The sequence below is a fragment of the Tupaia chinensis genome, unplaced genomic scaffold (genome assembly GCF_000334495.1).
Source record: "Tupaia chinensis unplaced genomic scaffold, TupChi_1.0 Scaffold150288_1, whole genome shotgun sequence".
In the NCBI taxonomy this organism is placed as follows: domain Eukaryota; kingdom Metazoa; phylum Chordata; class Mammalia; order Scandentia; family Tupaiidae; genus Tupaia; species Tupaia belangeri.
In genome coordinates, this window is record NW_006210128.1 from 1,299,020 (window position 1) to 1,312,768 (window position 13,749).

At 48.1% G+C, this 13,749-nt stretch overlaps 1 long non-coding RNA gene across 8 annotated transcripts in view; it reads left to right on the forward strand.

Moving 5' to 3' along the window:
- The first annotated feature begins 2,214 nt into the window (after nt 1-2,214).
- Nucleotides 2,215-13,749, forward strand: part of LOC102480320 (uncharacterized) — a 112,314-nt gene continuing 100,779 nt past the window's right edge. For 2 of the 8 annotated variants that reach the window (XR_337825.2, XR_003548453.1), the window contains exons 1-3: nt 2,219-2,375; nt 2,730-2,853; nt 5,960-6,030. This is a non-coding gene — a long non-coding RNA (uncharacterized LOC102480320). Of the gene's footprint in view, nt 2,376-2,729; nt 2,854-5,959; nt 6,031-8,357; nt 8,637-13,749 lie in introns of all 8 variants that reach the window. The other 6 variants (XR_001369952.2, XR_001369949.1, XR_337826.2 and 3 more) reach the window with 5 other exon arrangements.

A 13,749-nucleotide genomic window follows, 5' to 3' on the forward strand; every position in this document is an offset into this window, starting at 1 on the left:
TTAGGGCTTGATCTCAGGACTTAGGGCTTGCTGGAGAGCACTTGAGGTGGTTGCCAGGAGAAGGTTAGTTAGAAATTACTTGGGGACCTGCCGCTGGCCTGGTAGTTAAGACGCGACATTCCCACGTGATCCACCACGGTTTGAGTCCTGGACCTGGTGGCTTGCTTTCTCGCTTTCCCGTTCTTTGTCTCTGTCTGGTCAAATTAAAAAAAATATTAATAACAAATGGAATTAAATAAAGAAATAATTCTTTAAAAAAAGAGAAATGATTAGTACTTTGTGGCAAGTCACTTATTAGTAACATGGAGTTTTTATGAAAAAGCGAAGACCTAATTTCTTCTAGCGTGTAGGTTCATAGGAGAAACAAAGTGATTAAAATACACATAATGACATACACACAAGAGACACACCGACAGGTACTGAAAAACTAGCAATTGGGTAGAAACCTCCACGTGGAGTTGCAGCGCTGGCGGGGAAGGGGGCGTGGAAGTGTCTGGGAAAGCCGGGGGGTGGAAGTGTCCAGGCCTCCAAGTTCTGAAGAGGAGGGCTGGCCTCGCCCAGCTGCCTGCCGTGCAGCGCCTGCTTCCTCACCTGCGGAAGAGGAGCCTCAGAGTCGGCCTTCTCAAAGCCCCTTCCAGCCCTGATGCTGTCCGAGGGGTTTGGTTTTCAAGCAGAGGAAACATGGAACACATATAGCACTGAGAGCCCCGTCTACTCCGTGGCTTTTCAGATCCTGAGAGAACAGCCTCTCAGGCATTTCCACGTGGAATGTCTGTTTCGAGACTTGCCCATTGTCAGGACTCAGCAAATCAGCCCCCTCCCACCCACGTCCGTATCTAGAGCATTGGTCTGAATATTCATTCGGGTCAGTAAAGTCTGCCTCCAGATAAATAAATAAATAAAGTTATCCAAAGCCTAATAGAATTAGTCCAAGGAAGGAGGTCTCTGCAGTTTCCATCATCCGGGCCAAGTCTTCCTCATGGGAGCGCGAACCCGCCAGGACTCTCATCTGAGAGTCTGGGCAAGGCGGCAACCGCTAGAGGAAGTGCTGTTCTGTGTTTCGGGCTGGTGAGCCAGGCCGGCTCGGGGAAGACACGCAGCTCAGTCCTAGGCTGCTTTGTTGTTCTTGCCGGAGTCAGGAGTTGAGCATTGCACAGAGCCGTGCGGAAACCAGAGGCTTCCCAGAAGCAGCCTCTCCGTCCTGCTTTGGAGAGTGAGAACAAGATGGAGTTAGTGATGTCGGTTCCATGTCCAAAGGTCATGGCTGTGGTGGGGTGGAGGTCACCAGGAGTATAGAGGCCGCTGCTGCCTGGAAAACCAGGCAGGTGCTGCCAAGGGCCTTCCACTCGGGACCCCAGTGCTGTTCAGAGGCCGTGGGGGACGGGATGGCACGGAGGATGTGAGAAGGCCACTGCCGATGGGAACTGTCTGTTAAAGTTCTGGGGTTCAGCGACTTTTGGGGGCCACCAGATGTTTCTCCAGGAGCTTGTGGGGAAACCCACAGACCTTCTCAAGAGGAAGGAGGCAAACAGGTGAGAGGTAGTAGCCAGGGACTGTGTCCTGAACACTGCCCAGTGAGACGGTGGGCATGGGAGCCCCTTCCCAGGGAGGCAATTACCTTCCTTTGATGGAGCACTCCTCTGTGCCAGAGGTGCCTTAGCAAGAAAACTAACCTTTTCTGTTTTGTCTCCACCTGGATTAAAGATAAAGTTTAGGGTGTGTCATTTGGAACCATCTCTACAAGGGCACTGAAGAAGATCCCAGAAAGGGAAGATGGCATGCCCATGGCCTCTTCCACATGCTGCCTCTCCTGCTGGCCTCTGAGGGGCTGGAAAAGCAGGGTAGCGAGGTGGGGAGAGCAGGGGCAAGGGATGAGCAGCTTCCCAGGGAGGGCGTGGCTTGCTCATTCTCCTCTCGGACTCCATCGAGCCTCCTGTGAATCCAGAAGGCAGTCTTCCTGCCCATTTGATGACCTGGGCGACTGCTCTCAAGGACTGGGCCTGTCAGTTTCTCCTAGCCCGGACTCTAGGCAGCCCTGGGTCTAATGCTCCCGCCACCAGACAGGCTAATTCGCATCACCCCGCATGGTGTCATGGTCCCCGAGACCCGGCATCACCTTCTTGCCCAGTAACGGCTCTGTGAGCTCAAGGGCAGGATGGTCCAATCGGCGTGTTCTTACTGCCACTGTGAGCCAATCAGAAAGCGCTGCTCTTCGGGCACAGAGAAAATGCGACTGACCACTGTGCCCCACCCCAGCCTTCCTCGGTGTGGATGTTCCCGGAGTGTCCTGAGTGAGGGAGACAGGAGCAGAAGCCAGCATCCACGCTCCTCGCGGCTCGCGGTCTCTCACTGCACACGATGTGTATAAACTCACTGTAAGCCCGGGGAGTCACGTGCTTCTAGGAATGCGGAGGACGGGAGGTTTCGGCCCACCCCCAGCAGGCAGCAAGGAGAGTTGGGCAAGTTTAGGGCAGGGCGGATTGGGCTCAGAATTTGGGAGCCAGCAGGGTGTTGCTAGAAAGTCTCAGGCATGGGGACATGTGAGCAAGGGCACTGGAGGAGAAATGTGTGAGGAAGGACAGACACTCAACGTGACTGAACCTTGGCTGTCTGGGGGTAGGAGGTGGTCAGAGTAAGGATGAGATCGAGAGTGTGAAAGGTCCCGGGGGTCCCAGCCAGACCACGCAAGTCCTAATTCTACCCTAAAGATAGTGACATTTGTCTTCCAGGTGCTATGGCCCCATTCGCAGTCAGAGACTGGAACTAAATATCTACTCATTTCACCTCTCCATTCACAAGAAGGCTGCCCAACACCAGGAGCCCAGTCTGACTTGCCGATGCGAATCAGCCCAGGTAAGCAACGAGTCTGGGGGTGCTCCTGGCTGTATCAACCCCCTGCTCTAGTCAGGGCTGAAGCTCTGGAGGAGGAAGCAGGTGTGGATATTCTTGGGGTGGGCCCCCAAGGTGGTTGGCAGAACCCAAGAAGAGCCGGAACTTCTGCTAAGCCACGTGGAGGCCCACATGCAATTTGGAAGAGTGAAAAGAAAGTGTAGACCCCGGGCCTGGGAAATGCGGGCTCCACCCGGTTCTGTCATGAGCGAGGCGAGGGGCAGCTGGACGGCAATTCATTCAACACATGTACTGACTGGCTAGAGCCCATATCGGGAGCATGCTCTGCATCCAGGCACTGGGCTAGACGGGAGATGCAGAAGGAGCAAGTCCCAGCCTCCCCCTCAGGGATGTCACAGGCGAGGCTCACAGACAGCCGATGCAGTACCACGTAAGAGGGTCCGTATGTCCTTCCACTCATGGCCGTCTCTGGCCTTGCTCTATGCCCGTTTCCACAATCCAGACCCAGCGGCTGGCCAGGATGCTGGGTTACCAGACGCAATGCTCTGGGCTCATTTTCTCCCGAGTGAAAAAGAGCAAGGGTGACCCTCGATGCCCTGCTTCCCAGACTCTGTCAATCCACAGGTATCTTCCTTGCCCAGCCACATAAAGCCTTGTTCTTGCTCCTCACTGGGAATCCGAGTTCGAACAGAGGCAGTCAGTAAGGGCCACGTGGGTTGCTCAGTGGGTGCATTCAGTTTATATGCTAGCGAAGGCCTTGGTCTCCTGCTAGCTTTCATCCAGAACTTTCTCCAGAATTATGGCTGCCCTCCAGTACATAGGCTCCCCAGGGTCAAGGAAAATCCCAGTGCTTTTGCGAAGAGCCAGGACACACAGAGGCCAGCAGCACAGACTGTGGCTCCGAGAAACCCAGACAAGCTCTGCAGCAAGGAAAGTCCCCACGGCGCAGGGCAGAGCCAATGGCCCCCACCCTGACTGCTGGCCTTGCGCTGGGCTGTGTTCCAGCCGTGGCCCTGATTTCCTGACAGCTTTCATCTCATGACCTGTCCTGGAAGGGGCAGCCTGGCGGTAGACTGAGGCAGTGGTCCCATGGGCTACGTGTATCATGGGATGTGCGCCACATGCATGGGGTTAGGAAGAAAATGGTGGACGTCTGTTGATTGAAAAGTTCTATCATAAAGCAGGAGTTTTAGCTAATCCTAATGTTTCTATATGGGAGTATCGTGTGTACTTTTTTTTCCTTCAGGGTGCATGTGCTTGCCAGAGACAGACAGAGGGGGAAAAAAAGGAGGAGAGTGAGAAAGCACCTGCAGAGGGCATAGCCATTCCTCAATCCCCTCTTCATTCTCAGGATTTTGGACATACACGCACACGTGCCTGGCATTGTTTTCAAGCTGCCGGGTCCTGGACTCGAATCTCACAGTTGGCCATGTGAGATCCAGCCGCTTTAGCCACCATGCCACCAGTTGGTCCTTCTGTACTATCTTTACAACTTTTCTGTAAATCTGGACTCTCGACTTAATTTCTACTTAGAAACAGCGTCTTTTTTTCACAGTTTGCATTCTGTGTGTGTTAGGATGTGCGCAATGCTCTTAGAAGGTACGGCGTGGTTAAAATAGAGGTTTAGTTGAATGACATGGGACTCAGACTGGACGGCAATGTCTAGAGGCAGATGGCCCAGGCTGGTACGGAGCGAGTCCAGAGCCGGATTTATCCTTGCCCAGAGTCCAAGGCAGCTTGCTCCCAAGTCCACACTCCAGGGCACGGCATGACGGAAGTGAGGGAGAGGAGACAGTTTCAAGCATTTCTGTATCACTTCTACTCTAAGCCCATCAGCAGAACTTAATCCAAATGGCCATACCCAGCTGCCAGGGCATAGGAAATATAGTTCTAATTGTAGCTGGCCATGCGAACAATAGAAACTTAGGGGACTCGGGAACCAGCAGTTAGCGTAATGGCTATGTCGCTGGACTCCCACGTAGTCGACCGCGGTTCGCGTCCCAGACCCGGTGGCTTAAAACTCATGCCAGGCGTGTGTGCGTGCATGCCCAAGATCCCGAGAGGAGAACGGAGGAGAAGGGATTGCGGCGTGACCATCCCCTCTGGGGGTTGATTTCTCGCTTTTTGTCTCTATGTCTCTCTCTGTCTGTCTGGCGGGCGTACGCGCCCTGTAGCAAAAAACCTCTCCAAAAAAAAAAAAAAAAAGAAACTTAAGGGGCTAACACCATAGAAGAAGGGAGGCAGGATATTGGGAGGCAACTGGCATTTTGGGCCACAATTGATGATTTTATTTTATTTATGACATAGAAATAAGTACATAGGCACATAATGAGGGTCCAGCTCAATTTTTAAAAAAAATTTATTTATTTATTTCAGACACTTTTAAAAAATTAATTTACATTCATTCCCTAAGCATTGCCACAGCATACAAAATGTGATTTCCCACCCAGAATATACTGCATAGTGGCTTAATCATGCATGTTATCGCCAGTAATTTTCCATTTCTACTGATAATTCAGCCTCCAGCCCACGAACTCGAGTGGAGAAGCAAGGGGCAGGCCTTCAGAAGAAGATTCCTCCATGGCTCCTGAGAACTAGTGATTTCAGGGAAAAAAGAAATGGAGATTTTCTACCCAGTATTTTTTTTTTTTTGGAGAGATTTTCACTGTAGGGCGCATGCGCTCGCCAGACAGACAGAGAGAGACATAGAGACAGAAAGCGAGAAATCACCCCCCAGGGGGGATGGTCACGCCGCAATCCTTTCTCCTCCATTCTCCTCTCGGGATCTTGGGCACGCACGCACACGCGCCTGGTGTGAGTTTTAAGCCACCGGGTCCAGGACACGAACCGCGGTCGACTACGTGGGAGTCCAGCGACATAACCATTACGCTAACTGCTGGTTCCCTACCCAATATTTTTTAAAGGTGCACAATAAAAAAAAATGCAGGCCACTGCTTTAAGGCACTAAGGAACAGGCAGCGTTCCTGACTCGGGCTCCTGGCATCCCCAGAGGTGCCTTCCCCCCAGGCACTAATCCAGTCCTCAAAACACGTGTGGGCTTCTCCGCCGCTCAGTTACCCCAAAGCCTCATCTTCAGGTCTGTTTCCAGGTCCCCAGAAGCTGAAGCAAGGGCACCTGTGTGTTTTCTTCGGAGAATCTTCACCTCAGATGCAGAGACCAGTGAGTGAGGGAGAAGGGTGAGGAAGGACAAGGACAGAGTTTGAGAGAGATGGGCAGACAGGGAAAGAAACAATGCCGATAAAGAATGAGAAGCGAGATAAGAGGGAGTGGCCAGACATTGGGCCTGGAGCCCGGGAAAGGCTGCAGAGATGGGGAGAGGCTGGGGGAGCCATGGCTCGCAGGGGAGGCTGGCCCGAGGGAAGTGGGTCTTTATCTGGGGGCTGTGAGGTCACCTACTCGCAGAAGGTGGGGAGGCAGGACGCACACGTTTTGGTGGGAGGCCTCTCAGAGCAATGTTGGGGATGCTCACCCTGCCCACTTTGTCAGGGCAGCCCCTGGAGATGACCAACCGGAGAAGGAAGAGGGGAAGGCTGTTTTGCAGGGAGGAGGAGAGGGTCTGGCCACTGCTCTCTCCACCGTGGCCCCCCGCCCCCGCACTTCTAGGAGACAGACTGCATGCAGGCTTTGTGTTTACCTGTACAGATGAGGATATTTCTGTGTCTATGTTCTTATACTCTGTGTCTATGCCCCCAGGTACTTTCCTCTGGCAAGCAGAGGTTCAGGCCATGTGGAATGGGAGCACTGAGCGCTAGGATGGTTTCTACCTGAGGAAACTGGGGAAGGCTTCATGGAGGAGGTGTGGGTCGTGAAGGACAGCAGAGGGATTGTGTTTATTATTTATTATTTTTTAATATTTTTGCCATAGGATAAGTATGCTCACTGGAGAGAGACAGAGAGACAGAGAAAAGGAAAGTGAGAAATCACCCCCCCAGGGGGGGCACACCACAATCTCTTTTCCTCCACTCTCTTCCTGGGATTTTGTGCACACTCGCACACATACCCAGCATGAGTTTCAATCCACTGGGTCCAGGACTCAAACCGCAGTCGGCCATGTGGGAGTCCAACGCCTTGATCACCACTCCACCTGTTGGCCCCAAAAAAGGGATTTTAAGATATAGATGGTGATGCTGGCAGTTGGCATAGTGGTTAAGGGTGCTGGACTCCCACATGGTCAACCATGGTTCAAGTCCCAGACCTCTCATGTTGCCTTTTTACTTTCTTTCTCTCTCTGTCTCTCTTTGGTCAACTTAAAATAAATAAATTAAATTAAATAATTCTTTATAAAAATAAGAGAGAGAGGTGGGTGAGGAGGAGGGACAGTCAGGGCAGGAGGAACAATACATTGGAAGGCCAGACCGGGATGCACAGAGCATGCTAGACCCGGATCAGGAAGTTGGGGCCATTCCTTGTGCTGGAACAAAAACAGGAAGGCAACAAAGTGACTTCCTCCAAGTGACAGCTAAAAACAAACTCTGTACTTCATGTCTGTCTGCAAAAGATAGGGTCTGGGCCAGGTGTAGGGACCCTGGGTCTGGCAGGGGGCAGCCTTCCGTAAACCCCACAGTCTGGGAGCCTGAGCATGCAGTGTTCTTATCCCCAGAGGGACTCATCCTTATCTTATCCTGCCCGACAGAGTGCCTTCTCTGCCTCCTTCGCTTTTTCTGTTTTCTTCTCACTCTTCATCCTATGCCTGCCACTGTCGTTTTCCTCACGGTGCACACTTGCTGAGCTTTACAAGCGGCCCAGGACTCTCGGGGTCACCCTGTCACACAGATAGGTCTGCATAGATGGTGGATTGTTGGAGTACATTCGGCAGCAAGTAAGGAGACCTCAACTAGACTGGCCTCAACAAGGACATCTGTTACTGCATCGCCAAGAGTCCCGAGGGCATTTCTGTTTGGTGGCTTGACAATATACCAAAGACCTACCTTTCTGTCCCCTGTCAAATCTGCTATACTTAGCCCTTTTGAGTTTTGCCCTCCCGCTTGTCCCAATCTCGGGGTCACATGACGTCTGCAGCAGCTTCAGGCACTGCCTCCCTGCAGAGCCACATCTAGAGGCGGACAACAGGAAGAGTCCCTTTTCATCTCTTTAAACAGAAAGATGGGTTTTCTAGAATCCTCCCTGCAGACCTCGTCTATCCCTTGCCCAGGATTGTATTGCATTCCCAATTAAACTCTGGCTAGAGGAATGGAATTATCTGTGATAGTACTGGGCTAATCAAAATTCATCCACTAGGGTCAGCCCCTGAGCACCGTGGTTAACTGCTAGGCACAGGGAGCTGGAGCCCACGTGGCTGACTGCTGTTCAAGTCCCAGCCCCAGTGGCTTGAAAAACACACTGGGCGGGTTTGCATGCATGCCTAGGGTCCTGACAAGACGGGGAAACGGAGGAAAAGGAATTGCAGCTTGTCCGCACCCCACTGGGGGTGCTCTCTCACACTCTCTCTCTCCCTCTCTTTCTATCTCTCTCTTTCTCTGTGGCAGACACAATCTCTGCTAATTAATGAAAAAGAAAGAAAGAAGAAAGATCTATCTGCTAGGACTAGAAGCTGGGCAAGAATTCAGCCTTCTCTGAAAACATGGCCACGCAACATGCAAACCAAAGTGGAGAACAACTAACTCAGAGGGGTTGGAGGGTGGACGGAGAGGAACAGAGCCATAGTCATCGGGATAACATGTCTACCACACACACACAAGGGAGAATTTGGATCCTTCGGTCACACCTTACATGAAAGTAATTCTAAATGAGTGGAAGACCTAAATGTAAGTGCTCTTAAAAGAATACATAGGAAAAATGCTTCATGACATTGACTCTCATAATAATTTCTTATATGACACCAAAAGCACAGACACTGAAAGAGGGAAAAACAAACAAACAGATAAATTAGACTATGTCACAAAAAACTTTTTTTGAGAGAGATTTTTGCTATAGGGCATGTGCACTCACTGGACACAGAGAGAGAGAGAGACAGAAAACAAGAAATCACCCTTGAGAGGGGATGGCCACACTACAACCCCTTCTCCTCCATTCTCCTCTTGGGATTTTGGGCATGCATATACATGTGTACTTTTTATTTTTTAATTATTCATTTATTTTAACTTAATTATTCATTTATTTTAATTTGACCTGGGTAGGGGGAAGGTGAAAAAGCAAGCCAGCAAGTCTGGGATTCAAACCATGGTCAGCCATGTGAGAGTCAAATGCCTCAACCACCATGCTACCTGCCTGCCACCTGGCGTGAGTTTTAAGCTGTCAGGTCTGGGACTCGAACAACTTTTATTCATCAAAAAACATAGCAAAAGAGTAAAAAGACAACACAAAATGGAAAAAAAAGAGAGGAAGTAGCTAAAAATGATATATCCAATAAATATATTTCTAAGGCTGAAACATGTAAAGAACTCCTATAACTCACCACCTCAAAAATAAACAGCTTGGGACCAGCAGATAGTGCAATGGCTATGTTGCTGGACTCCCATGTAGTTGACTATGGTTTGAGTCCTGGACCTGGTAGCTTAAACTCACACCAGGTACGTGTGCGTGCATGCCCAAGATCCCAAGAGGAGAATGGAGAAGGGATTGTGGTGTGGCCATCTCCCCTGGGGGGTGATTTCTCGCTTTTTGTCTCTCTGTCTCTCTCTGTCTTTCTGGAGAGCGCACGCGCTCCCATAGCAAAAACTTCTCAAAAACAAAAACAAAACAGACAAAAAAAAAAATAAAAAGCTCAATTAAAAATTGGACAAAGGACTTGAATAGATATTTCTTCAAAGGACATACAAATTGTCAATTGTCAATAAGCACACAAAAAGATGCTCAGGAACCTCATTATTAAGGGAATGCAAATCAAAACCATGGTGAGATACCAGTTCATACCCATTAGCATGGCTATATTAAAAACAAACAGAACCCAGAAAATAGCAAATGATGAAGAGGATATGGAGAGACTGGGACACTTGTGCATTGCTGGGCGAAATGGTGCAGCTGCTGTGGAGAACATGGTGGTGGTGCCTCAAAAAGCTAACCAGAGCTAGAAGCTCTGCTCTAAACCCTATCTTCTAGACTCCTGAAATATTCAGACAAGAAGCCATTTTAGAGCTGAGGTGTGTCCTGGCCTGCTCTGGGAAGCCATGCTCTAAACTCCATCTTCTAGACTCATGAAGTATTCAGACAAATGGAGGAGAGATTTTGTCACAGAATGATCAGAAACCACTGAAGAGGTACAAGAAACATGAGAAACCAAGAAAACATCTCCCAAGGGAAAAGAACAATCTCTCATCATTCACGGACAGTATAGTAGAACTCGTGGAAATGTCTAATAGAGAATTCAGAATATTCGTAGTGACAAAACTAAACGAGATGCAAGAGCTGAGAGATAATGAACTCCAGAAGATGCAGGAGAAAAGAGACAAGTTCCGGGAGGTGTTGAAGTTCTTCCATGATCTGAAAGAGGAAATACACACCATAAAAAAGAATAAAATGGAGCTATTAGAGATGAAGGCTGTCATTCAAGAAATCAAAACCTCCTTCAAAAGTATTAAAAAGAGATTAGTCCATGCAGAAAATTGAATCTCGGATGTGGAAGGCAAAACTTCTGATCTAGAAAAAACAACCCAAAAAACTGAGAAAATAGCCCCCCAAAATGAGAATACTATATGAGAAATACTAGACAGCATTAAGCACCCAGACATCCAGATAATCGGTATCTCAGAAGGGGAGCAAACTAATAAGGGCATTGCTAATCTATTCCATGAAATCTTGGAAGAAAACTTTCCAAATCTAAAGAGGTATTCAAATATCCAGATGCAAGAAATACAAAGGACCCCTAGTAGAATCAATCCAAGAAGATCTTCTCCAAGGCACATCATAGCCAGACTGGCCAAATCTACAGACAAAGACAAGATACTAAAATTGGCAAGAGAGAAACATCAGGCTACTTATAAAGGTTATCCCATCAGGCTAACTTCTGACCTCTCATCAGAAACAATGTGAGCAAGGAAAGAATGGGAAAATATATTGAAAGTGTTAAGTAAAAAACAGTTTCAACCAAGAATACTATACCCAGCAAGGTTATCTTTCACATGGAAAGAAAGGATAAAAACATTCTCAGGTAAACAAGACCTCAAAGAATTTGCCAATAGCAGACTCACTCTTCAAGAAGTTCTGAAAGGAGTGCTCTACTAGGAAAACTAAAGACACATAAAGAAATAAGAGAATAAAAGGCAACTAAGAAAATGACCAATTTAATGCTAGGGACAAGAAATAGCAATAATAACATTGAATGCTATCTTTTAGGATTTAAATGGAAAGATTGGACCACAGCAACACTGCATATTCAACAGAAGTGTTTGAACATAACACTGAACTGGCAAAATAGAATTTTATGACTTTTGAGTGAAACATTACTGATTTTTTTTTTTACCATGCTTTGTTTTCCCAATTTAAGCATTTTACTTTCTTCTGAGTTGTTGATAGGTTCAGCAATTTGTTAAAGTATTTTTCTTGTTTGTTTCTTTAAATGGGAACATAAACTTTTCTTCTTTCCTGACTCCTCTGGAATTGGAAAGTATTTGGGAGTATTCTTATTTTGTGGCAGAAGGGTTATTTGTATAAATTCAATAGGGAACAGCAGTTGGCTTAATGGCTCTGTGGCTGGACTCCCATGTAATCGACCATGGTTTGAATCCCGGACCCGGCGGTTTAAACTCACGCCAAGAGCATGTGCGTGGGTGCCCAAGATCCCGAGAGGAGAATGGAAGGAGAAGGGATTGCGGCGTGGCCATTTCTCTGGGGGGTGATTTCTCGCTTTCTGTCTCTATCTCTCTCTGTCTTTCTGGTGAGCACACATGCCCTATAGCACAAAAAACAAAACAAAAACAAAAAACAACTCTCACAAAAAAAAAGAATGATGGAGTATGAGCAAAAACTTTTTGATATGTAAAGTAAGTGTTTGTGAAAAAATGTAAAAATAAAGAAAAGTAAAACAAAACAAACAAATAAGCTAAAGCTAACCAGAGCTATCATATGATCAGACAATTTCATTTCTAGGCACATGTTCAGAAGAATCGAAAACAAGAATTTAAACAGATACTGGTACATGAACATTCAAGGTGGAACCATCCCGTTCCCAACGGAGAATGGATAAATGAAATGTAGTATATACACACACTGAGCTATGCGGATAGCCATAAAATGAGGAAGTGCTACTTCTTACACAGCATGGATGACTCTTGAGGGCATTATGCTACGTAAGCTAAGCACAAATGTTGTATGATTCTACTTATGTGAGGTACCTAGAGTGAGCAAATTCCCAGAGAAAGTAGATTTCAGGTTACCAGGGGCTTGGGAAGCAGGGAATGGGATTTATTGTTTAAGAGGTGTAAGATGTCCATTTGGAGCAATGATTTGGAATAATGGTTTTTTTTTTTTTGGAGAGATTTTCACTGTAGGGCGCGTGCACTCGCCAGACAGACAGAGAGAGACATAGAGACAGAAAGCGAGAAATCACCCCCTAGGGGGGATGGTCACGCCGCAATCCCTTCTCCTCCATTCTCCTCTCGGGATCTTGGGCACGCACGCACACGCGCCCGGCGTGAGTTTTAAGCCACCGGGTCCGGGACACGAACCGCGGTCGACTGCATGGGAGTCCAGCGACATAGCCATTACGCTAACTGCTGGTTCCCTGGAATAATGGTTTTTGCACAACATTGTGAATGTAATTAATGGCACTAAACATTATACTTTAGAATGGTGATATATATATATGTGTGTGTGTGTGTGTCTATAATGTATATAATATATGCATATTATAATATATGCTGTTTCTCACCTTCTGTCTCTCTGTCTTTCTGGTGAGTGCACATGCCCTATAGCAAAAATCTCTCTCAAAAAAAAAGCAATGTAAGGACCAGCAGGTAGTGCAGAGGGAGGTTAAGGTGGCCAGATCCAAGATAGCCAGATTGCACATGGCTGACTGTACAGTTCAAGTCCCAGACCCAGCAGCTTGAAAATCACACCAACTGTGTGTGTGTGTGTGTGTGTGTGTGTGTGTGCCCGAGGGCCTGCGAGGGGAACAGAGCAGAAGGGACTGTAGCATGACCATCTCCTCTGAGGGCATAGGTTATCACTTTTTCCTCTCCCCGTCTCTGGTGAGTGCATGTGCCCTATAGCAAAAATAGAACAAAACAAAAAAAGCAATGTAAGAGAGGTTCTGTCATCAGCAGTGAATGACGGCTGGAGGATCCGTGATTCAGTGCCATCCTGAGGGCTGCTTCCTTGGTGCACCCCAAACTCAGATAGGCTTGACATTGCTCTCTGTGGGCAAAAGGGAAGACTGAGGGAGGGAGAAGAAAGGTCTCAGGTAACACCTGACTCGGGGTGGCCCTGTTCTTTGGAGAAGGGCCTGTGCTTAGGACAGGCCCTAGGAATGGATTTGGTCTTTCAGCCCTGAGAAGCTAATTCTTCTGCCCATGCATCACCGAATAAATCTACATCCTCTGGCCTCCTGCTGTTATCTCTGCCCTAATGTCCCAATAATATGGACTGAACATCTCTTCCAGGACCACGGGAAGCCCAGAGCCTTTCCCAGAGCCCTCCCCAGTGGTTCCCAGGACACTGCTAAGGGTTTATATTCTCAAGGTCATATCTGACTCCTAATTCCCGCCCTTAAGGAATTCTTGATTCTCACTAACATTTGTTCCCTTCTCCCTACCCCCACCCTGGAGCAGCTGTTCTTCCTGAGCCCTCTCTTGTCTCGAGTTCAGAGCCCATTCTCGTTCCCCCAGAGCATCACTAACACAAGGCCATTGTGTTCAACAGACTTTCCCAAGGGTTGAGAATAGCTGGCTGGGTGGCACAGAGTAGGAATAAAGCCACACACTA